The sequence below is a fragment of the Solanum pennellii genome, chromosome 12, assembly GCF_001406875.1.
Source record: "Solanum pennellii chromosome 12, SPENNV200".
Lineage (NCBI taxonomy): Eukaryota > Viridiplantae > Streptophyta > Magnoliopsida > Solanales > Solanaceae > Solanum > Solanum pennellii.
Genome location: NC_028648.1, coordinates 42,494,220 through 42,517,906, shown reverse-complemented (window position 1 = coordinate 42,517,906; position 23,687 = coordinate 42,494,220). Strand labels below are relative to the sequence as shown.

The window sequence follows — 23,687 nt, the reverse complement described above, 5'->3', positions numbered from 1 at the left end:
TGAATAATGAATAAAAATAAATAGTAAAATTAATATTGTTAATTTCAATATTTTATATCTTATAACTCACTTTTAAATAAATAAAAAAATTGTAATATCAGAAACTAGTATTATTATAAGCATGAAGAGTTTAACCCAAAAGTTTATTTACCGTTTTAACCCACAGTTTTAATAAATTAATATATTACAAATTAGCTGATAATACCTAATTTATTTCTCCACACACCAACCGTTGCCTCAGCCTCATACTCAATGTAACAGACACGTAGACTTGCTGCTTTTAGTTCTCCACAGACCAATCGTTGCCTCATGTTCAACGTAACAGAGACGTAGAGTTGCTGCTTTAATATTCCAGAAACATAAAGTTGTCTCATACTCATCGTTTAATGTAATACAGACGTGCGATTGTCTGCTCAAACTCCTCGATCAGTGGGACAAAAATTTTTCGGCGCTCAACTTCAGCATCCTTTTCAGATACTTTAAGCGTTGATATAAATGTCTCAAAGAAGTTGTTTTCCATTAATCTGTCATGGTTTTTGTGCCTTAATCAACTACGTAAGGTAAAAAAAATCTCCTCATATTGATGTTAAATGAAAAAGTATGGTCAGTAAAGCACTCCACAGATTGTTGTTTAGTGAATAAGTACGGTTAGTAAAGTAAAATTTCTATCTTTCGATTCTTGATTCTGCCTGAAAGCATGAAATTTCAGTCATTATCAATTTCTTTGCTTAGTGATCCGCCTGGCTGGGATCTATGTTGAATGCGAATATAGTTAGCGATAATCACAATTGCGCTACACATTAGAGATCATTTTTTGTTTCTATTCGTCAAGCTTATGTTCTCTTGGTTGTTTCCTACAAAATTAGTGTTGAGGTCCAAACATGTTCAACACAAGTTGAAATTCACTGGCTGGTTCGGTTCTGTTCTTCTTTGACTTATGTGACCTTCTTATCGATAATTAATGAAACTTGGAGAAATATTCCAACTTATCCAAATCTCTATTATTCATATAAGCCTAATTTGATCATTCTATAGTTACTGTATAACTCTTCAACCACAACACCAACTTGAATTTCGATTCCATTTGAAAGTCATCAACTCATGAGAGATAAGCTTCTATATTATTCAGATATTTCTTCTCTTGATTATTTCCTAGAAAATGAGTTCTGAGGGTCACCCACACAATGAGAGCATACATGGTTGGTGGCTTTTGTCTTTGACCAGAAAAAAACATAGCAGGTCGTATCAGCTTATTTCAAAATGAGTCTGAAAAAATATTTACATTATCCAATTCTCTATAACTTTGAATTATATACATCCTCATCTGGCAATTTTATAAGTAGTTTACAAGTCTTCGATTGCAGCATTTAGTGATTCTTGATAGATACCACATCTTACATCCTATTCTTTAATGGACTAGATCTGAATCCTCCTTCACGCATCCTGAAATCTGCAACATGGTGGATATTAAAAATTTAAAATTTAGTGCATCTGCTCTTGTCTTATTATCCTACGTTTGCTAACCTCAAATGTTTGGCGTTGTTACATTAGTTACCATGAGCAAATGGTTGGTTTAGTCAAGGAGTGTTAAATATGTTTTTGTTTGTTCACTACATGAGTGAAGTGCATTTGTGAAAGGGAAAAGAGACAAATTTACCCCCGTACTTTAATAAAAGGTGCGTATATACCCTCTGTTATACTATGCCTACACATGTATCCCTACCGTTCAATTAGTGGTACATACATAACCTTGTGACTAACGGAGCCCTATTTCGTAACACATGTAATGATCCTATTATACTGCCCGTTTCATTCCCTTTTTAACCCATAACCATAACCCGCCCCATAACCCTTAAAATAATCCTAAACACACACACCCTAATCAAACAGCCAAAGAAAAATCCGCCACTATTCACCTAAAACCCTAGTCGTCTCCATCGCAATTCACAAACCAGAACCCTAGTCGTTGATCGTCTCCGCCGCTTTTCACCCAAAACCCTAGCCGTCTCCGTCAAAATTCCACTTTATGTTCCTAGATTTAAACTTGTTTTCGTCTAGGCTATCATGTGCTCGTTAAAGGTACCCATTCGATTTTGAAGTTTTCCTACTTTTTGGTTTTCGTCAAATCTATCTGTTGTTGTTGTATTTTCTTGTTGTTTCTTTCTTCATTTTGTATAATATGCATTTTATAGTGAAATTCGTTCTAGGTTTTAGTGAAGCATACTTTCCAGAAATGAAGTTCACGTTTCCTTGAAAATATTATTTTTTGTTTGTTGGTTTGGTGAAGTGTTAAAGAAATATTTGTTTGTATTCATGTCGTACCAACACTTTATCTTTTGTGGGAATCTCTTTATCTTGTATTCATTCATGTCTACCTACCACTTTATTTTTTTAGGAATCTTTTGTTGTGGACCACTATTAGTTAATTAGAGATTAAAAAATTGAGACTTGTCTGTGCTTAGTTTTTAAGGCTTTTCATAGTTTAGAGAAAAAATTAAAACTGTAATATTTTTTGTATATGTAAAGTTTGATTGAGGGTTTATAATTTAGGGAAAAGGGATAGATTTGGGATGCTACTATAATGACATTTTTCAAGTTACCAATTTTTCATTTAAACAGAATTATGTATATATACTATTATTTGTTGTGTTATTATAAAGTTGAATGTGAAGCAAAAAGTTGGGAATCTTTTGTTGTGGACCACTTTTAGTCAATTAGATATTAAAAAATTGGGACTTGTCTTTGCTTTTGAATTAAAAAAAAATCCTAACTTTGACATTATAAAATTGGGACTTGTCTGTGCAGGTTATTGTGTGACTTACTTAACTATGACTTTCTTAACATACTGTATGTGACTAACCAACTCAACTTATGTGACTTACTTAATGTATGTGAATAACTAACTTACTGTATGTGACTAACTAACTGAACTAATGGAACTTAACTTAAAAAAATTACTAACTTAAGTAATGTAACTTAACTTAAAAAAATCATTAGTTTACTTTGAGCAATGCAATGTATTAGTTTAAATTGTAATTCTCTTTAAATGATGTAGATACCATAATAGAGATGATATTAAATTTGCACAATCTGTAAATTCTGATGAACTATGTAATGTTCTTTTTACATAAAAAATAAACACTTGTTAAAGGAGTAGTCGAAAACAGTTGAATAGCTCACTGTTATTTCATTTAACTGTCTTATATTTACTGTTGCTTATGTTATTTCATAACTCTTTATAGGTCATTAAGTCTTTGTAGGTCATTTAAATGGTTGAAGTTACAATTTACTTTCATCATGATGGTGAGTGCCTAACTAGTCCAGAACCACACTATAATAGAGGAAGTGTGACTTATTGGAAAGGATATGATCCTGACCTTATATCTTTTTTACACTTAGTTAATGACTACACAAATAATTTAGGATTTATGGGTGTGCAAGAACTTATTGTTGTTGCTTCAAGCGGAAAATATTTTGAAATCGTAGGTGATGAGGGGTTTAGGACCTTAGCATCTTTTATATCTAGTGAGTGTAAATCAATTCACTTGTTTGCTACGGATGAATGTGATTTTTGTTAATGTAACTGATATTTTGATGCATGATCGGTCATTTTTACTTGCACCAAGTATCAATGAGGGTACAGATTGTAGTTAAAGTGATGATGACAGTAATAATGGAATGGTATTTAGTTATTCGATTATGACACAGAAGAATTAGAAAATTTCATCACTAAAAAAAGAAGAATATAACTGATAGTTTGAAGTATTATAAGGAGATTGTTAAGGGTACGGCCTTCAAATACATAGCTGAAGCAAAACAAATTTGTAAATTGTTTGCTCTAGCTAAGAAGGTAGAACTTGTTGTGGTGAAGAGTGATAAAAACATATTGAGGTCCACATGTGCTGCTGAGGGCTGTCCATTTTTAATTTTTATTTCTCGGGATATGACTACTCCCGGTGTTAGTGTCAAAACACTTGTAGATCATATAGAGTGTGGAACATCATATGATAACTCTACAGTAGATTATTCCACAATAGCCTTGTTTTTTGAGGACAAATTGCAAAGTGACCCCATGTACAAGGTCAAACAAATGAAGGCTGATTTACATAGAGTTTTTGAGCTCAATGTTAGTGAAGCAAAGTGAAAGAGAGCCAAAAAGGAGATATTTGAGAGTTTAGAAGGCAGCTTTGTAGACTCTTACAACAAATTTAGAGGATTATGCTACTGAATTGGGAAGTCGTAATCAGGGTCTGACATTGTGGTTGATTTGCTTAAAAAGGCACTATCTAATGGCAAGAGAAAATTTCTTAGGATGTATATCTGTTTCAAGGCAATGAAGCTGGATTTTAAGTATGGGTTAAGACCACTAATCAGGTTAGATGGTACATTCCTAAAGGAAGGCTAAGGGACAAGTATTGTGTGATGTTGGTCAAGACAGTAAAAACACTTTCTACCCTCTAGCTTGGGTTGTGGTAGATAAAGAGACTAAGAGGACTTGGACATGGTTTATGCAACATTTGCAACATTCAGTTGAGCTTCAAAATGGTGAAGGACTGGCATTCATGTCAGATATGCAGAAGGTAATATTATATTACTATTTGCAATTTAATTACCTTTTCTTGATATTTATTCCTTTATTAATTTTAGTTCTTTTAATTTGATATTTAGGGGCTGCGAAAAGCAGTAAGGGCAGTCTTACCTTAAGCACATCAGAGATACTGTGCAAGGAATATTGAGGCAAAATTGGTGCAGAAGATGGGGCAAAGGTGAGCTGAAAAAGTTGCTATAGTGGGCTGCATGGTCATCATTTATAGACGAGTTTGAGGAACAACTTGAAGATATCAAGGAAGTTAATGGAGAGGCTGGACAAGATTTAATATATAAGTATTCTACAAAAGCATGGTGTAGAGCCAATTTAGATACAGTGTGCAAAAATCAGGATGTGGGCAACAACTTTATTGAATCATTCAATGCCTGGATACTTGAAGCAAGGTACAAGCCAATTATTGGAATGTTGGAAGACATTAGGGTAAAAATAGTGGAGAGGTTGGCAGCAAAAGAGGTTGCTGTGAGAAAGTGGATATTTGATGGGTTTAGTCCCAAAAGTGGGTTGTTGTTTAATGAGTATTTGAAGATGTCCAAGGTTTGTAAGGTGAGTGGCAATGGGGATAAGGACTATGAGGTTACTGAAGGTGCAGATAGACACATTGTCAACTTAACAGTGAAAAAATGTACATGCAAAACATGAGATCTGACTGGAATCGATGTCCACATGCATTAAGGCCATGGAGCACAAGAAAATGATACCAAAAAAAGAAAATCATTGGTATTATAGTAAAGAGGCAGCCTTGGCAGTTTAAAAACACAAATTACAACCTGTTAGGGGATAACCATTCTGGAAATGCAACCTTTTGCATGCTATTGAACCACCAGAATTGGTCAAGCTTGTTGGTAGACCTAAGCTAATGAGGGAAATAGAAAAGAATGAACTTGTTAATAGACAAGGAGTATGGAAGCAAACAAGAAAAGGAAAAGTGCTGACATGTAGTAATTGTGGAGAACAAAATCATAATGCAAGAGGATGTGAAAAGGTAATTTTCAGTTCTCTTTAATCTTTAATTTCATCAAATACTTAATATATTTCACTACTAAATTCTATATATTCTATTATGATTAATAAGGCAAAGCAGGGGAAACAACCTACTATGAAGCAAGGGAAACAACCTGCTAAGGAAGGAAAAGAAACTGGCAGGGGAAAAAAGAGGTAGCCTAGGAGAGTTTTAGTTGATGAAGATGAAGATGAAGCTTATGAGGAAGACATCAACTGCACAGCCCCACAACCAACACAAGAAAGTCAGTTTGATATGCTTCTTCTAGCAGTTATTATCTAATAGTTGAGGATGACTCAACTGCACAGCCCCACAACCAACACAAGAAAGTCAGTTTGATATGCTTCTTCTAGAAGCTATTATCCAATAGTTGAGGATGATGATGAAGACCCTAGGTTAAGGCCAAGAACAATCTCAGAAAAATCTTTTCTATCAAGATTGAGAAAGAGACAGAACCCACAAGAACCAATTGGAAGTAGAGTAATAGGCTTCAGAGGTGAGAAATTTGGTGTTAGTGAACCTATAAATCTTCCCATTGCACCAACTGCATAACTTGGAATGGACAAAGTGCAGTTACTACAAATCAGCTATAGAAATTGAGGCCAAGAAGGGGATGATGCTATTGTGTTGGTACTGTTTTGTATATGTTGGTGTAGTTTTTGCTACTGTTTGTATAGGCTGGTGCCTTAAATGATGTTAAGGATAAACTTATTTTTTTGGTATGTTTTGTGAAGGATGGTGCCTTAAAATTATAGTTGTAGTTTTGGTTTTCACTTCTACTTTTTGTACAGACTGAGCGTATCAGCTAAAACTAACTATTTGTTTTGCTTATAAATAACCAAGTGAATGTTATATATAGTGTTTTGTATCTATTGGGTTCTGTTAATGTAGGATGCGGTTTGTGATTTGAAATGAGTTGCACTTTTTTTAGTTGTTTTGTTATGTATCTTTCCATTGCTCTTTATTGTTGTTTTGTTATGTATCTTTCCAATCTTGCTTTTACTTTCTAATGAGTTTGTTATGATATGAAACATTTATTCAAGAAAAACATAGTGACAATACCACAAACTTTATCCATCTTCAATGTAAAGACTAACATAACACAACTAAATACTACAAACTTTAAGGCAAAAGACACAAAATAATGTTTCAAATCCAACACCTAAAATTCACCATCAGTTTGAAGCAACACTTGAAAATAATGGCCAACATTCAAACACAACTAAGTACTACAAACTTTAAGGCAAAGACACAAAATAATGTTTCAAATCCAACACTTGAAATTCACAATAAGTTTGAAGCAACACTTGAAAATAATGACCAACATTCAAACATAAGATTCACTATCACTAATACATAAGAAACAATTGAAATAACTAACACTTGAAAATTGCAACAACAAATACCACAAACACATTAAATGGCAACATGAACAACATCTTCAACTTCGACACTTAAGCTTCCAAATTTTTTGATTTATTCACCTCGAAGTAGTTTAAACTCTCTAAATTCTCCAATTTCTTCTTCAAATTGTCTCTTTTAATCTTAACTGCATTCAACGACTCTCTAAAATTCTCCATTTTCAACGTAACAACTTCCAATTTAGACTTCAAATAAATTAACTTCAATAGAAGAGTTTTCTGAAGAACTGCTTTCCCACCTCCAAAATCCACAATTTTCAATCTAATAAAAATAACAGAGAAGAAATCATGAACACCAAATACAATCACAAATCATATTAATTTCCTGTTAGGCGAAAAATGTACCTTAGGTTTAGAACATCTATAAAATCTTCTTCATGGGTTCAATGGAGTCCTTGAAGTGAAACAACGAGTCAATTCACCACAAAAACAAGTAATCATCATGGAGTTAGTAATTGAATCACATGAACTTTCAGACATGATTTTAGGTCTAAATTGAAGGAGACAATAGATGAAATAGGAAATTATGACCAACACATGATAGATGATTTAAGGTCGAAATGAAGACGAACTTCAAACTGACTAAGACGAGATATTTGGATGAATAGCAACGGATTTTTCTTTGGGTTGATTAGGGTGTGTGTGTTTAGGATTATTTTAAGGGTCGGGTTATGGTTATGGGTTAAAAAGGGGATGAAACGGGTGGTATAATAGGATCATGACACGTGTTACAAAATAGGGATTCGTTAGTGACAAGGTTATATATGTACCACTAATTGGACGACAGGGATAAATGCGTACGCATAGTATAACGGAGGGTATATACGCACCTTTTATTAAAGTACGGGGGTAAGTCCCTTTTCCCTTTGTGAAATATGCACATATTGATTGTCTGTAAAGAATATTAGATCATCTAATCTGGTTGTAGGAGTTCCTTTTTAAATTAGATTGTCTGTAATCATTTTGTGGCTGTTAATAATGTATGTTAAGGTACCACAAGAAACACCATACTACTACTACAAGATGTTTGCATTAAATAGCATTGCCACAGTTCTAACACAGAAGAGACATTTATGACTTTTTCTTATAAGTTGAAATGATTTCTTCCTAATTGGACAAACCTTTAGTCAATAGAGCTTTATTGTTGTAATATCTTGCAATACTGAACTTTTCTTAGCGACTTTTACGTATTGCCATAACAAGTCCAAAGATTGTCGGCCAAAGACTTTTCTGTTTTGAAGTTGTTTATTTTGCAATACTTCTGGTGCAGTAATTTGTTTCTTTTTTATTAATTTAGTTCACTTGGAAATTTTATTTACTATGTCTACCTGTTGTAATACTTTTAACAGATTTCTTGCTTTCTTCACCGCCAAAATTGGTAACACTTCTCCACTTTGTATTTAGTTGCTTCAATTACCGTGATAATATACTATTGTTAGTTGAAGTTGCTCGCTTTGGAAATTTAAAAAAGAAATAATATATTATTGGTGAATATTATATTCTTGACTGTCTTTTTCTTAATAAAGTAAAAAAAATACTATTTAGGTAGAAATAAATCTCAATTACATCACAAATATATATTGTGTTAGGACATCCTGTTAGAAGAGAAAGATTTTGATAAGGACAAATGTTAGAACTTATAAAGTTATGGAATTATTTCTTTTTCGACAAGCATAAGTGCAGAAAGGTTCCTTTATAAAGGAGTTCGCAATCAAGTTGAAAAAGAAAATTAGCGATCAATAATGTTTTCTTATTTAATTAAGGAAAGTTTTGTGGCAATATATTAAGGAAATTTTGTGGAAGATTTTCTTATTTAATTAAGGAAAATTGAGTGTGATTTTCCTGGCATCTTATTTAAGGAAAACTAAGTATAAGTTTCTGTTGAGGCGGCAACAAGTAGAACAAAGATTATGTATTTCTCAATGCGGCAAAGTCTTGATGTGGCAAACTCGAGATCATAAAGATTTGCTAAACAAGAGCACGTTGTAGCAGTAAGTGATAAAGAATTCAAGTTGATGTTAACAAGTTTTGTAGAGGCAAAGACAAAGTTGATTTAGACAAGGAGTTGAAGATGCGGCAAATACAAGTTCGAGTTGAACTAGGAGTTCCACACAAAAGAGGAGTCCTACATGAAGTAGGATTTCTAGTTGAAATAGGTTTTAGATTCATGTCCAAATCTACAAATAGGGCGATAGTTTCACTTGAGAAAAATTGCGCACTTACATAGAGAGAAGATCAAAACACGATCAAGAATTTGAGAGAGTTTTGAGAGTTACTTACGAGTGTGGCCAATATTTGAGGAAATCATTGTAAGATTGTAATTAAGAGTTTTGATTACAATCGAGAGTGTGTTTAGGATTAGTCTAACAAGTTTGAGAAACTTGACGGATGTTAGAAAATATAAAACCGGGGTTTTTTGTGTATTTAGGTAGCTAGAAATTAGAGTTTATAATTTCATAGATAGGAATTAGAGTTTATAATTCCTCAAGGAATTAAAATTTATAATTCCTTTGGTTACATAGTCTTGTAAAATTGTTGGAATTTTGAGCCCCAAATTCGCCTTAGGAACAAGTTTATTCTATATGTTCCTTTGCAGATTAAAACAGTTACGTTTTGTAGAACAAATAAAATAATGAGACAATATTTTATCATGAAATACCCCAACTCATAAGGGTAAAAAACACGACATACACCTCAGGAGGATTGAACTACACTTCATTAAATTTTGAACATCAACAACAGATTACAAGACTATGTAACCTAAGGAATTATAAACTCTATATCTTTGAGGAATTATACAACTCTAATTCCTAGCTAAGAAATTATAAACTCTAATTTCTAGCTACCCAAAGACACAAAAACCCCCGGTTTCATATCTTCTAACATCAGTCAAGTTTCTCAAACTTTTTAGACTAATCCTACACACACTCTCGATTGTAATCAAAACTCTTAATTACAATCTTACTATGATTTCCTCACATATTGGAAACACTTGTCAGTAACTCTCAAAACTATCTCAAATTCTTGATCGTTTTTTGATCTTCTCTCTATGTAAGTGCGCAATTTCTCTCAAGTGAAACTATCGCCATATTTATAGATTTGGACTTGAATCCAAAACCTATTTCAACTAAAAATCCTACTTCATGTAAGACTCCTCTTTTGTGTGGAACTCCTAGTTCAACTCGAACTTGCCTTCGCTGAATCTTCAACTCCTTGTGTGAATCAACTTTGTCTTTGCCTCTACAAAACTTGTTAACTTCAACTTGAATTCTTTATCACTTACTGTTATAACGTACTCTTCTTTAGCAAATCTTTATGATCTCGACTTTGCCGCATCAAGACTTTACCACATTGAGCAACACGTAATCTTTCTTCTACTTGTTGCCGCCTCAATAGAAACTTATACTTAGCTTTCCTTAAATAAGTTGCCAGGAAAACTTACACTCAATTTTCCTTAATAAAATAAGAAGACTTTCCACAAAATTTCCTTAATATATTGCCACAAAACTTTCCTTAATTAAATAAGAAAACATTATTGATCACTAATTCCTTTTTCAACTTGATTGCGAACTCCTTTATAAAAGGAACCTTTCAGTACTCATTGCTTGTCGAAAAAGAAATAATTCCACAGCTTTATAAGTTCTAATTCGCGTGGTTGATGTTTGTCCTTATCCAAGTCGGACTCAGTATGTAATGAACACGTCACACAACATGTTTCTTTCATCTATTCCTGTACTTGTCAATTATCAAAATCTTTCTCTTCTAACAAATTCCCCTTTTTTGATGATGACAAACATACATTACGAACTCAGCAAATAAGATACACATCTTCCCTCTTTTGCCATGTTACTGCTTGTGTATATGCAACTTTGTCATAGTTCAAAACTATTTCTTTTCACAATTAACTAGAGAAAATATTTTCCTTAAATAAGAAAAACTCTATTCAAACTTATTTCGTCGTCGACTTGGTTAGCACAACCTATCACGTTAGCAGCACAATCCCTATCCCACGTACTTTGGCAATCTTCAAAATAATCAACACTTCTAGCATCTGACACATCCTAGCTACTATAGTCATACAATGAAAACTATGGAAGAGCTCGAGAAACAATGTCAACCTTTTAACAGGTTGAAGAAAAATACACAATAGAATGGGTAATTAAAGTCTTAGTCATTCGACGGAGTTTAACAAAAGAGTGCAAAAACTCAAATGGTGAAGGTATTTGTTGGCAACTAATATTCGTCGATGAAGAGGTAACTCTATTTAAATTTAATATTATATCCATTACTTAGTATTTTCACTTATTTTGCAAGTCTAATGATTAGGAGTCATACCACAGGGAACAAAAATACAAACAACTCTTTTCAACAAAGATGTTCATTCGTGGAGCAACTCTTTTCAACTTAATCAAAATTACTACATTATAAATGGAAAGCTAAACGGAACTAAACCAAACTTCTTATCTGTGCATAAGGATCTCGAAATAGCATTCATGAACAACACAGAAGTTGTTGAAGACATAAATCAATATAGGACTCAACAATTTTCAAATGGATTTATTTCATTTGATGAAGCTGAAGAAAGACTAACGGGAGTTTGTTTGGTAATTTCACAACATGTTTGTTATGTAATAAACCCATAACAAAATATGTAATTACTAATATCTTTTTAATTTTAGATGTGGTTTGTATTTTACTCAAAGTAAAATCACTAAATGGAGAAGGGCGAAGCATAAGGCAAGAAGTAATCGTTACAAATGAAAAGTAACTTTTATACTTTCTATGCATCCTTCATATATATATATATATATATATATATATATACGTATTAAAGTATTCTTATAAAAATATTTTTTTTCTACGTATATAGCTATGCTCGAAAAGTCATGACTTTATGGGAGATTTCGCCGAAATGGAAGGACAAATGTTACAGACCCTTGAAAGTGACAAACCAATTCTTGCCTTTTGTGATGTCAAATCCTCTATTTACCAAGGTATGAATCTCCTCCATTTATATGTTTGAATAAACTTTCAGAGTACATAAAATTTGACTGAGTTAATAACTCTTTTCAAAATAGGTTATTTTGTCCTTTCCACAACTCCTATTAGTAGTTTGCTCATCAATCCACAATTTGAAAGGCAAACAATCTCCAACAATGGTAATTAATGCATATTACTTCACACTTATTGATAGCGTACATGCTAAGTTATTGATGATTTAATTGATTACTTTTATATTATAGGAATGACAACATGAAGGCACAAAAGATTGACATAAGTCTAATGCCAATTAAACTAATGCAAACAGCACGCCAAGTGAAACATACCAATATTTTAAATGGTTCACTTTCCATTGTGAAGGTACGTACCTATGCAAAAGCAAGCATGTACTCAATTTATATGTTTCAACCAAAATTAAGTGATTCTTCTAATTTACATATATGACATGTACAATAAGTTCAATGCTACGGTTACTACCATTGACAATAACACAGACCCACGGTATCACGCTTACAAGAAATGCTACAGGCGAGTAACCGTTATAAAAAACAGTGCAACTTCTACCAATTGTAGGGATGAAGATATTGACTATGATGAGAGATAAACAACACAAACAAATAACAACAAATATTACTTACTCCACCATATAAATAAACAATTAATGATTACATATAGAAATTAATTTAACTTATATCTATTAAATAAGTTAAGTCATACTTATTGAATCTTCAAATGTACTTTAGATATCGATTAATGATTGATGTCAATGCTGAGGATCACTTTCTAGGTATTACATTGTTTGATGCGGCACAATACTATTTGGGTTGTCACGTAAAATACTATGTTCAATCTACATCTAAAAAGGTAAATCACTAACTATATAAAATATTAGCCCATATTAATATTGCTATCCTACTTTTACTGAAATACTAATTGATAAGGGCTTCCTATTCTAAAGGAAGAAGAATCTGAATACTACCGCAAGATGGTATTGAGTAATGGGAAAGAATTCATTATCCTTGTAAAGATTGATCTCAACTTCCCAAATGTGGAGACCAATATGATGTGATAGCTACAGAGATACATGAGGTTCCAAAGAATAACACACCTGATGAAAGAAGGCTTGAAAAGACAATAAAAATAAATGAAGCCAGAGGATCATCAAACTTAGAGATAATAAAAAAATGAAAGGCATAGCTATAGAGATACCTCATGTTTAAAAGGATATTGCAGCTGTTGAAATGGAGATTCAAATCCACGAAAAGATTAATATGTGCAAGAGGACCAATAACGTTAAACAATCCACTACAGACGAAAATCCACTTGAAATGAGTATACATGATATTGGAAAGCAAAATATAGCAGATGAAAGTGACGATGAAGCCCCGATAATTCAGTTACAAAGAAAAAGGGCCAGCAAGGTTAAAGGAAAAAAGCAATATGCCATATCCGGTGAAAAAACAGATCAAAGTAGAAAAAAACTAATATATAGTTGTTTTAGAAATTTGTTATGTTTAAATACCAATGCTTATTATCTACATAGTTATAATATTTAAAAGTTACTTTACTTTTCTAAACGAGCAACTTCACCTAACATTTCTTTTATTAGTAACTAACTTTCTCTTACTTTACTCTTTTTTGTTACCGCCTTTACTAAAGATTCAATGTATGCACCTTATTACTTCCAAACATATCAACTACATTCTTCTGCAGCAATCTAGACCACGTACAACTAAAAAGGTATGCATGCATCATACATTATTTATATTTTTTAACAACATATAGAAAAAGTGAACACTACAACATAAAGGTGTCTATCACCGATCTGTATGACAAAGTAAAGGCTACAAACAATAATTAGTGTCACTGATGCTTCCGCTAATTTCTACATCACTACAGGATAACATATGTCCATTGCGACGAAAAAAGTGACAAACCGACAATCCAAACAATTGACACAAGCAAATCAACAAATGACACACCAACAACATCGATGTATCTCTAATATGTTAAATACTTATCATTGTCAAAAATTTCGGCTAATACTACGATTCAATTAACTTCACAGGTGATAAAGGCAAATCTGTTGCTTCTGTACAAAATGTTGATCAGCATGCCAAGACAACAATAGTTCACACACACACTATGTTGTTAAAAAATTTATGACTTTTCTTTATTTAACACTACCTACTTAAGTGACGTAAATTTACATTTGATTTCAAAAATAAATGAATTTAAATATAGATTTTTACATTTTTACTACATATACTCCTCAATGTATCTTATCATAATAACCATTGCAAACTATTGTCTTCTCATGACAAATCCTCCAGGTGATAAAGGAAAAATCATTTCTTTTACCAGTAAAGGTGATCATCATGCCAACCACACAAAAAATGATACAACCAAAACAGGTAAGAACTTACATAATCATGTTTAATTCTACATAACTAAGACATACATATTAATTACATTATTTATATAAAAGTATAAAACAGTATTCCTATCATACAGAAAAAAATGCCAAGCGCAATGCGAAAGGTGGACAAATATATATTAGCATGCCAAACAATACCACATCTACAAGATGAAATTCCATGTTTGAAGAAACAACCTAAAATAGATTGGTTGTTTAGAGCATTATATGAACAGTCTGAAGTTGGAGGTACATTGGAAAAAACCTAATCATATCTTACAGAACTTGACCATTCCATATCTTTAAGAAATTGTAGTTTTAACAAATATCTTCCACCATATTTATATATGTAGGAGCTGTTGCTTACAAATTATCTTTATCATATTTGCACGTGTTAAAAACCGTCCCAGAATGCATTTATTGTGCTGCGAAAAGATTTGAACATGAACCTCCAACATTCTGTTGTGCAAGACGATATATCAAATTGACAACCACTGAAGCTCTGAAAAAATTATATTAAATGTTTCTGGCTTCTACTGAAGACGATATAGAATTTTACAAAAATATTCGTGCATATAATAACATTTTTGCTTTTACATCTTTTGGTGTTAATCTTGATAAGGAAATAGCATCTGCAAGAAAAGGAGTGTACACATTCAGGGCACAAGGACAAATTTATCACGATTTACCATCATTAGTACCGCGTGATAACAATCCATGTTACTTTCAACTATACTTTTTTGATACAGACAACGAGTTGACCAACAGGATATCAAAGGTGAAAGAAGGAATTCTATCCGATAGGATTGCAAACAAAATCAAACAGATAATGGAGGGAAACCCATATGCGCAAATATTTCGCCAACTAAAAGGCCACTCAAGTTTTCACAATTTCCAACTTTGAATTGCTGGAAATGCATCATTGGATAAACGAGTGTACAACACACCCTCACTAAAAAAAGTTGCAGCAATTTGGATACATGGAAACAATCCAAATATACCTTTTGAGCGAGAAATAATAGTTCATGAACATTAAGGATACAAGCATAGAGTCAAACACTATTTCGGCTGTTATGATCCTCTTCGGTATCCTTTGCTCTTCCCAAAAGGTGAAGGGGATGGCATCAAGGAATAAGAAAACAAAATAAAAGACAAACTCACACAAGAAGCGACCACTGCTCAACTCTAAATAATGATATTCCAACATTCATATTAGCTGATGCAATATTATCCAACGAGGATCAAGGTACGCTTATCGCCTTCAACCATCTTATAGATAAATTTACTAACTAGCTATACGAACTATTAACCATAATAGAAAAATAAAAATTATAAACTAATAAATGTTACTTTTTCATATATCATTTACAAAATATTATTACAATACTTTCTCTCGAATAAAAAATCATGTAAACTATATAGATGTATGAAAATACTACAATCAACAAGTACAAACTACAAATATTTTAGGATGCATTCTTCTATAAACACTTTTTTACATTAAAGTCATTCCAAACAAATACTACGCATAAGACACTACAAAGACAAACCAGACAATACGACATATCTTTACAATTACCATACAATAAACTTTTCATTTATACCAATATTGAATCTAACATAAAATGTAAATAATATTAATATGATTTGTAAAATTTGTACATGTGCACCGCGACACAAGGGGATATGTATCTTGCAGAGAGTACTTTTGTTACAAACTACAAGTACGAGAAATAGAGTGGTCAGTTTTACGGCTATATGGAAGGTTACTACAATAATTTGTGGTTGACATGTACATAAAATTAGAAATAAAAAGGCTAGAATATTTCAAAAAAGAGCAATCGAATTTAAGAAGAGAGGTTTATAAAGGTATTGTTGATAGTGAATGCGCCGGAGAATATAGAGGAGATAGAATTTGTCAGAGAATGGTACTTCCATCATCTTTTATTGAGGGACCACGAGATATGAGAATACTATATATGGATGCAATGGCTTTGGTACAACATTTTGGAAGGCCAGATCTGTTCATAACAATGACGTATAATCCTGACTGGATTGAGATCCAACGAGAACTGCATCTCGGCCAAACTCCTCAAGATAGACCTTACATGGTGACAAGAGTATTAAAAGCGAAGTTGCAGGATTTAAAAAACCAAATTTTATAGAAAGAAATATTTGGAATTGTAGCTGCTCATGTATTTGCGGTAGAATTTCAAAAACGAGGACGACCACACATACATCTGCTCCTTAATTAAAAGAAGGGCACAATATAAAATCAGGATATCAATACGATAGGTTTATCTTAGCAGAGATTCCAGATAAATGTGTGTATCCCGTCTTGCATGAATTAGTACTCAGGCATATTATGCACGGTCCATGTGGATACAAGCAACCAACAAACACATGCATGCAAAATGGACGATGTAAATATCATTATCCTTGGCCATACAACAACAAATCAATTCAAGCAAAGGATGAATATCCAATTTATAAAAGAAGAAGAGATGGAAGGATTGAGAGTGTTTGTGGAATAAATATGATTAATCAATGGGTTGTACCTTATGGCCTTTATTTTCTTACAAGATACAATAGCCAAATTAATGTTGAGGTATGTTCAGGAGTCAAAGCAATAAAATATCTATACAAGTATATCTATAAAGGTCATGATCGATGTGCCATTTATATTCAGTCTGAAGATGGTGAAAAAGTTATCGACGAGAGTCAAGCATTCCAAGATGCGCGGTAGGTATCACCTTCTGAAGCGCTGTGGAGAATATATGAATTCAACTTAAGTTAAATGCAACCTCCAATCATCAATCTTCAACTACACCTGCCAGGAAAACATTAGGTACACATATTAATGCATGAAGAAACACTATTTTTTTAAAACAACCAATATAATAATCACTGGACAAATACTAACTATAAATAGTTTTCAGTATTTTACTGAAAAAATCAGAACTTACAAAATATCATCGCCTGGGATGGTGTCAAACAAACAATGTTGATCGAGTATTTCAGAATGTTCTCAATTGACACAGAAGCACAAGCATACCTTTATAGAGAATTTCCCAAGTATTATGTTTGGAATTCCAAGGCAAAGACTTGGACAAAAAGGAAAACAAGATCTGTTGTTGGTCGCATTGCAATTGGTAAGGTAGACGTAGTAACTTATAACTTCATACAAATCAATAATTATTAGACTTATTATCAAACATTCATTAAATTGTACAGCTAATCCTCTAGAAGGGGAAAGGTATTATGAGCGATTATTACTAAACCATGTAAGAGGACCATTGTCATTTAATGACTTACACACTATCAACGACAAGCAATGTGAGACCTTCAAAGAAGAGGCCAAAGAAAGAGGCTTACTCGAGTCTCACAACACCATTTCAGAATGTTTAGGTGAGGTTGTTATCTTAAAAATGCCATAAGCTCTACGAAATTTGTTTGCTACAATTTTGGTTCATTGTAACCCAACGGATGTAACAAACCCATGGGATACTTATTATGAACATATGTCTGAAGACTTTAACAGGCTATATGGAAATTCACACAGTACTATACTACAGTGTACTCTAAACAGTATTAGTCACTATTTAGAAAGTTGGGCAAGATCATAGACATATATGACCTACCTCAAATACATCACAAATTGCTCGAAGTTGGCCCATCAAAATGTAGAGAAATAAATGAAGAACTGTCCGTGAAAGTACCTACAGAAGATTTTGATACATAGTTACAATTAAATGCAGAACAAGAGCATGCTTTTACACAAATACTGAAAACAATCGATAGTGAAAACACTGCAATATACTTTGTGGATGGCCCCGGGGGAACATGAAAATACCTATATCGTGCATTGCTTGCCAACATTTCGATCAAGAGGTATGATAGCTTTGGCGACAGCAACCAGTGGCGTAGCAGCTTCTATTTTACCAGGACGTACGGCACACTCGCGATTTGAAATCCCCCTCCAAAAAAATGAGTCAACAATGACAAACATGTCAAAGCAAAGCAGTGCTGCCAAGTTGTTTAGAAGAGCAAAACTTATTATATGGGATGAAGCGCCAATGGCGAAGAGAAAAATAATAGAAACAATTGACAGGAGTTTAAGAGACATAATGGACATCAATAAACCATTTGGTGGAAAAATAATGGTTTTTGGAGGAGATTTTCTGCAGGTACTATCAGTAGTTCCAAAATCAACTAGAGCAGAAGTTGTAAATGCAAGTTGGTTAAATCATATATATGGTCTTTGATGGAGAAGATTCAATTTACAAGAAATATGAGAGCAAGAACAGATCCAACATTCAGCGAATTCTTACGTCGCGTGGGTAATGGAGATGAACAAACAATAGGCGACAATTTAATACTTCTTCCAGAACAATTGAATGTCAAGCATTGTAGGGATGTAATTGAAGAAGAATATATAATAAAAGAGATATTTCCAAACCTACACGAAAATGTTGCTAGTGCAAAATATGTCACCGAACGAGCTATCTTAGCAAGCAGAAATGACCTTGTGGATAATCTTAATGTCAAGTTAATATCAATGTTCCCAATTCAAAGCAAGATATTCAATAGTTATGACTCATCAGAAGATGACACAAACAAATATTACCAAGAAGAATACCTAAATATTTTAACACCAAACGATCTCGGACTACATAGATATTAAAGAAAATACATTACAAATTACAATCATAAAAAGGAGCTAACATAAATAAATATCCACACATTTGATGTGTCTTATTAAATGCAGGTTAGAAATAAAGGAAATTGCACCAATCATACTGCTAAGGAATTTAGACCCTTCAAATGGCTTATGCAATGACACCCGAATGATATGTCGAGGCTTTGCCAAAAATGTCTTGCACGCAGAAATATCAAGTGGTCATTCTGAAAAGAAACACGTGTTCCTTCCAAGAATTCAACTTTCACCACCAGAAAATGAAGGTTATCCATTTAAATTTATTCGAAAGCAGTTTCCAGTACGACTTTGCTTTGCAGTGACTATAAATAAAGAACAAGGTCAAACAGTTCCAAATGTTGATTTCTATTTGCCTCAACATGTTTTCTCACATGGTCAATTGTAACGTGGCACTCTCAAGAGGGATATCTATGTCCACAACAGAAGTACTTGTTCTAACCGAGCAACCAAAATGCCACAATGGAACATTCACAAAGAATATCGTCTATAAGGAAGTTTTAAGTATAATGTACATATGTTCATTCTACCGCAAATAATGAACTGTTTACAAATAGAAAAATACTAACAACATTACATTGCTTGAAATCTCAGGTTTAGAGGACAAAGACAGCTCTATGCAAACATAATCGATTAAACCTCGACCCATACTCTTCACAGCATCACTCCATGGTCTATTCTATTGTCTCTTATATTGTTTCATTATGCTTTAATGTTGACGTTTCTTGTTTTTTCATATTGTATTTCATTCTAATGTTTTAATATTATTATTATTCATAATCTACAACACTTCTATGCTTCGTATATGATACTTCATATTAAGTTGATTATATCGTTCATGACTTACCGCATAAATATGATACATATTATTAAATGCATCACTTAAATCTTTAGCCCTTAATGACATCAATAATAACTAATCCACTCATGATAAGGCTTTTAAACACAATGCACTCAATACTATTGCACGCACTCATAACAACACTGATTTAAAAATCTCTTTCGACATAATGAGACAACTTAACATGGATCAAACGTGCACCGCACGTGTCCATGACTAATGTATATAAATTGGTCTGTTAACAAATAATTCAAAAAAAAATTTTTTTTACTCCAACTAATGAATCTGACTTTTGCAAATTAGCGATTGCATTAGTTTTACTTCTCAAAAAATTGAATGATAGATGGATGCTTTGTGTTTTCTGTTTGTACTAGCATGTTGTTGACCTTCAAGTTTAGAGGTCGGATTTCCTTTGCACGTCACTTATTTGATGAAATTTCCTTAAAGTTTGAAGGAATATAAAATTCAATTGATTCGAACTATATACAGTACATGTTCTTCACATAGAACTACTTCCAACCAACAAAGTCAGTTGAAGTTTAAGGTAATAATTTGTTGAATAATACTATTTCTTTGTGGCTATTACTTTCTACACTTATTTAGTATTTGTTTTTACACTTCTCTCTACATTCTAAGGTGAAGAGTCTCTCTAAACTTGTTGTGGGGTAATACTAGATTTTTAATTACATTTCATTAAGTTATTTCACTCTAAAGAATATTAGGAATTTGAGTTTGTTTCATCCTTAGCTATCTTTTATTTTAATTTACATTTCGTCTAGGTGATACACCTTCTCAACACCTACATATAGAGATCCTGTGGTTTGATCCATATGACATCTGAAAAGAATCAGAGGAAGACTCCATCACTGATAGAACCATTTGCAAAGTCTGGACTGTCGAAAAAGTGAAAAATGATCTATATAATAGCTTCTCCCATTTAATTTCTTATTGTTGCTTTGCTTTTTAGTTCTTAAATAAGTCTATTTGTTTTCCAACATAGGCAGATATGAAGTGTTTTTTTTCTAAAAGAGATTTTTTCTTTTTACTAGAGCCAAGGCCATGTGAAGAGAGAAGGACTCAAGTCTGTAGAGAATATCAGAAGAAGAGTATAATTGGGGAACCCTTTTGCTAGCCCAAGATCGTTAACTAAGATCGGAAGATTCAACTAAGGAAGAGGAAGCTATAAAGGAGAAGGAATATTTTGAATAAGAAAACTTTGACATAGAAGAAGATTAGTTGATTTTGGTTGATTACAAGTGACTATGGTCACCCCTATTTATACTTGTATAGGGATGCATCTAGAAATTATTCTAGAAAGATCTACAAGAAAAATCTAGATGACCCTATCTTCTAAATATGTAACAAAACCAAGATTATTCTATACTTTACTCTAAGTATCTAATTATCTAGATTTTTCTTTAAGTATATAAATATCAAAAGATATTTATTCTACCCAATTCCACAAAGTTCTAATAAATATCTAAGATGTTTTTGTACCTCCTAAAAATCATCTTTATTTTTCACTCCCCCTTAAAGTGATTTTTTGGAAACTATCCCACACTTGTCGTAGAAGAACTCAAACGAAGTTTTGCACCATGTCTCAATTTCTTCCAAAGTCCTCTTGGTTCTTCAATTGATGAAGATTCTTCATTAGTAATTGATCCATGGAAATTATATCCTTGTTGAGTTCTCAGACTCCCCCTTTTTCTTAACCTCTCAATAATTATATTATCCAAAAAAGACTATCGATTTCCTGCGAAGTCTCAAGACCTACATATGATCCACTGTCATATTCATCTATCATCTTCTCGATAGATTTGTTGGCATCTTCCTAATTTTCAAAAATCATTTCCTTTGTCCTTGAGACTTCAATGATCTTTCATTCTCTATTTGATCTTTGCTTTCTCCATCTGCTTTCACAAATTGCTTTGAGTCATTTATTGTCCTTAATATTGCAGATGGTTGGCTAAATACTTCCGCTTCCAATACTTCTTCATCAATGCTTTCACTATAAAGGTCGCCACTAGCAAATGTAGTTTCAGATATTGCACGAGACCTTCTTCTTTGATTTCTTCATAAGATACTTCCATGTCACCACTTGGAACATCTTCAACAAATTCTTACTTCGTGCCGACAACATTAGCTTCGTGCTTCTCCAAGTAATCGAATATATTATATTCAAAAATCCTCGATCCATTCTTTTTTAAGATTGATGGAAATCATGGCATCTATTGCTCGAGCCTTAGCTGCTAAACATTGTCCCCACTTTTCTTCTTTTTCAACAACTTTTTGAGCCATATTACTCTCTTTGGCTCGGCAATATGTTTTTATGTGTCCTATGTTTCCACATGATAACATCTAGGGAAAATGCACAAGAACCCCCTCAACCTATGCCCGAAATCCCAGAGACACACTTATACTATACTAAGGTCCTATTACCCCCCTGAACTTATTTTACAAGTAATTTTCTACCCCTTTTTAGCTTACGTGGCACTAGTTTGAAAAAAAGTCAACCATCATTGGGCCCACAAGATAGTGCCACGTAGGCTAAAAAGGGGTAAAAAGTTATTAATAAAATAAGTTCAGGGGGGTAATAGGACCTTAGTATAGTATAAGTGTGTCTCTGAGATTTCGGGCATAGGTTGAGGGGGTACTTGGGCATTATCCCTAACATCTACGAGGCTTCTTTCCATAATAGTTAGAAGACTCTTCATTCTTTTCAGGATCACCTAAGGATCAAGAGTTCGACATATCTCTTGATTTTCCTTTGAAGTTTCTCTTGTTAGCTACAAGAGCATCTCCTTCTCCATCTTTGACAAATACACTAGCCAACTGCTTCGCTAGTAATTCCTATGACGACAACAAATTTTCAAATTCCTCCAAGGATTGTTATTGATCCCATCCTTGAATCGATGTCACAAACGGGATATATTCAGGCTTCAAACCACGAATGAAAATTCTTCTCATTCGTGCTTCAATAGCCTCTTCTGGATTCAACAAAGATATCAGAACACAAGTTCTTAATCTTCAAAAAATACTCTGAGATAGAAAGATTACCTTGAGTGGTGTTAGCCAGTTCATTCTCCAATATCTGCAACCGAGATTCATTCTTCATGTTGAACAAGCGATCGAGGGTCCGCCATATCTCGTGAGCTGATTTACACTTTATAATGTGATCAAATAAACCGGAGGAGATTGTCCTCTTCAGAATGAACTCTGCCTTCGCATTAACCTGCTTCCACTTCTTGTGTGCACTATTATTTTTCGGTTTGTCGGCAGGAGGACTTATTACATTCCCATTAACAACATCCCACAAATCCTCTCCCACAAGGTATTGTTTTGCTTAAAAATATATAATGTATATATAATAGTGAAAAATGACTAAGTTTCGAAAAACCAATTAATCTTATGATTTAAGAGAAATCAATTTTTCAAAATTACGGAGTCGCCACTTGATTTTTGATAAAATCAAGAAAAACTTAGTAATTAATTTTCAAAAGATTTAAAACAGATAAAGATCAATTGAAAAAAGTACGAAGTTCAAATGTACATTTTGAGAAGGTGTTAGGCCCTCGGAATGCCCGCTAACTTGCGGTTGACCGGCGATTCGACTAAATGACCCTTTTTAAAATAACTTTTCCAAAAATAAAGAAAAAATTCATTTTATTATATATATATATATATA

General features: G+C 33.0%; 2 long non-coding RNA genes across 3 annotated transcripts; both read right to left on the bottom strand.

The window, feature by feature from the left end:
* Positions 1 to 12,696: 12,696 nt before the first annotated feature.
* LOC114075145 lies at positions 12,697 to 13,554 on the bottom strand. Its single transcript, XR_003575527.1, has 2 exons — positions 13,241 to 13,554; positions 12,697 to 13,153 (listed from the first exon to the last, which is right to left on the bottom strand). It is a non-coding gene; the product is annotated as an uncharacterized LOC114075145 (long non-coding RNA).
* Positions 13,555 to 16,976: 3,422 nt separating this feature from the next.
* On the bottom strand, positions 16,977 to 23,631 carry LOC107006604. 2 transcript variants are annotated; one of them, XR_001454969.2, is made up of 4 exons: positions 23,060 to 23,631; positions 18,301 to 18,473; positions 18,089 to 18,166; positions 16,977 to 17,277 (listed from the first exon to the last, which is right to left on the bottom strand). It is a non-coding gene; the product is annotated as an uncharacterized LOC107006604 (long non-coding RNA). The 2 variants fall into 2 exon arrangements; XR_003575539.1 differs by having other exon boundaries at positions 18,301 to 18,424.
* Positions 23,632 to 23,687: the final 56 nt, after the last annotated feature.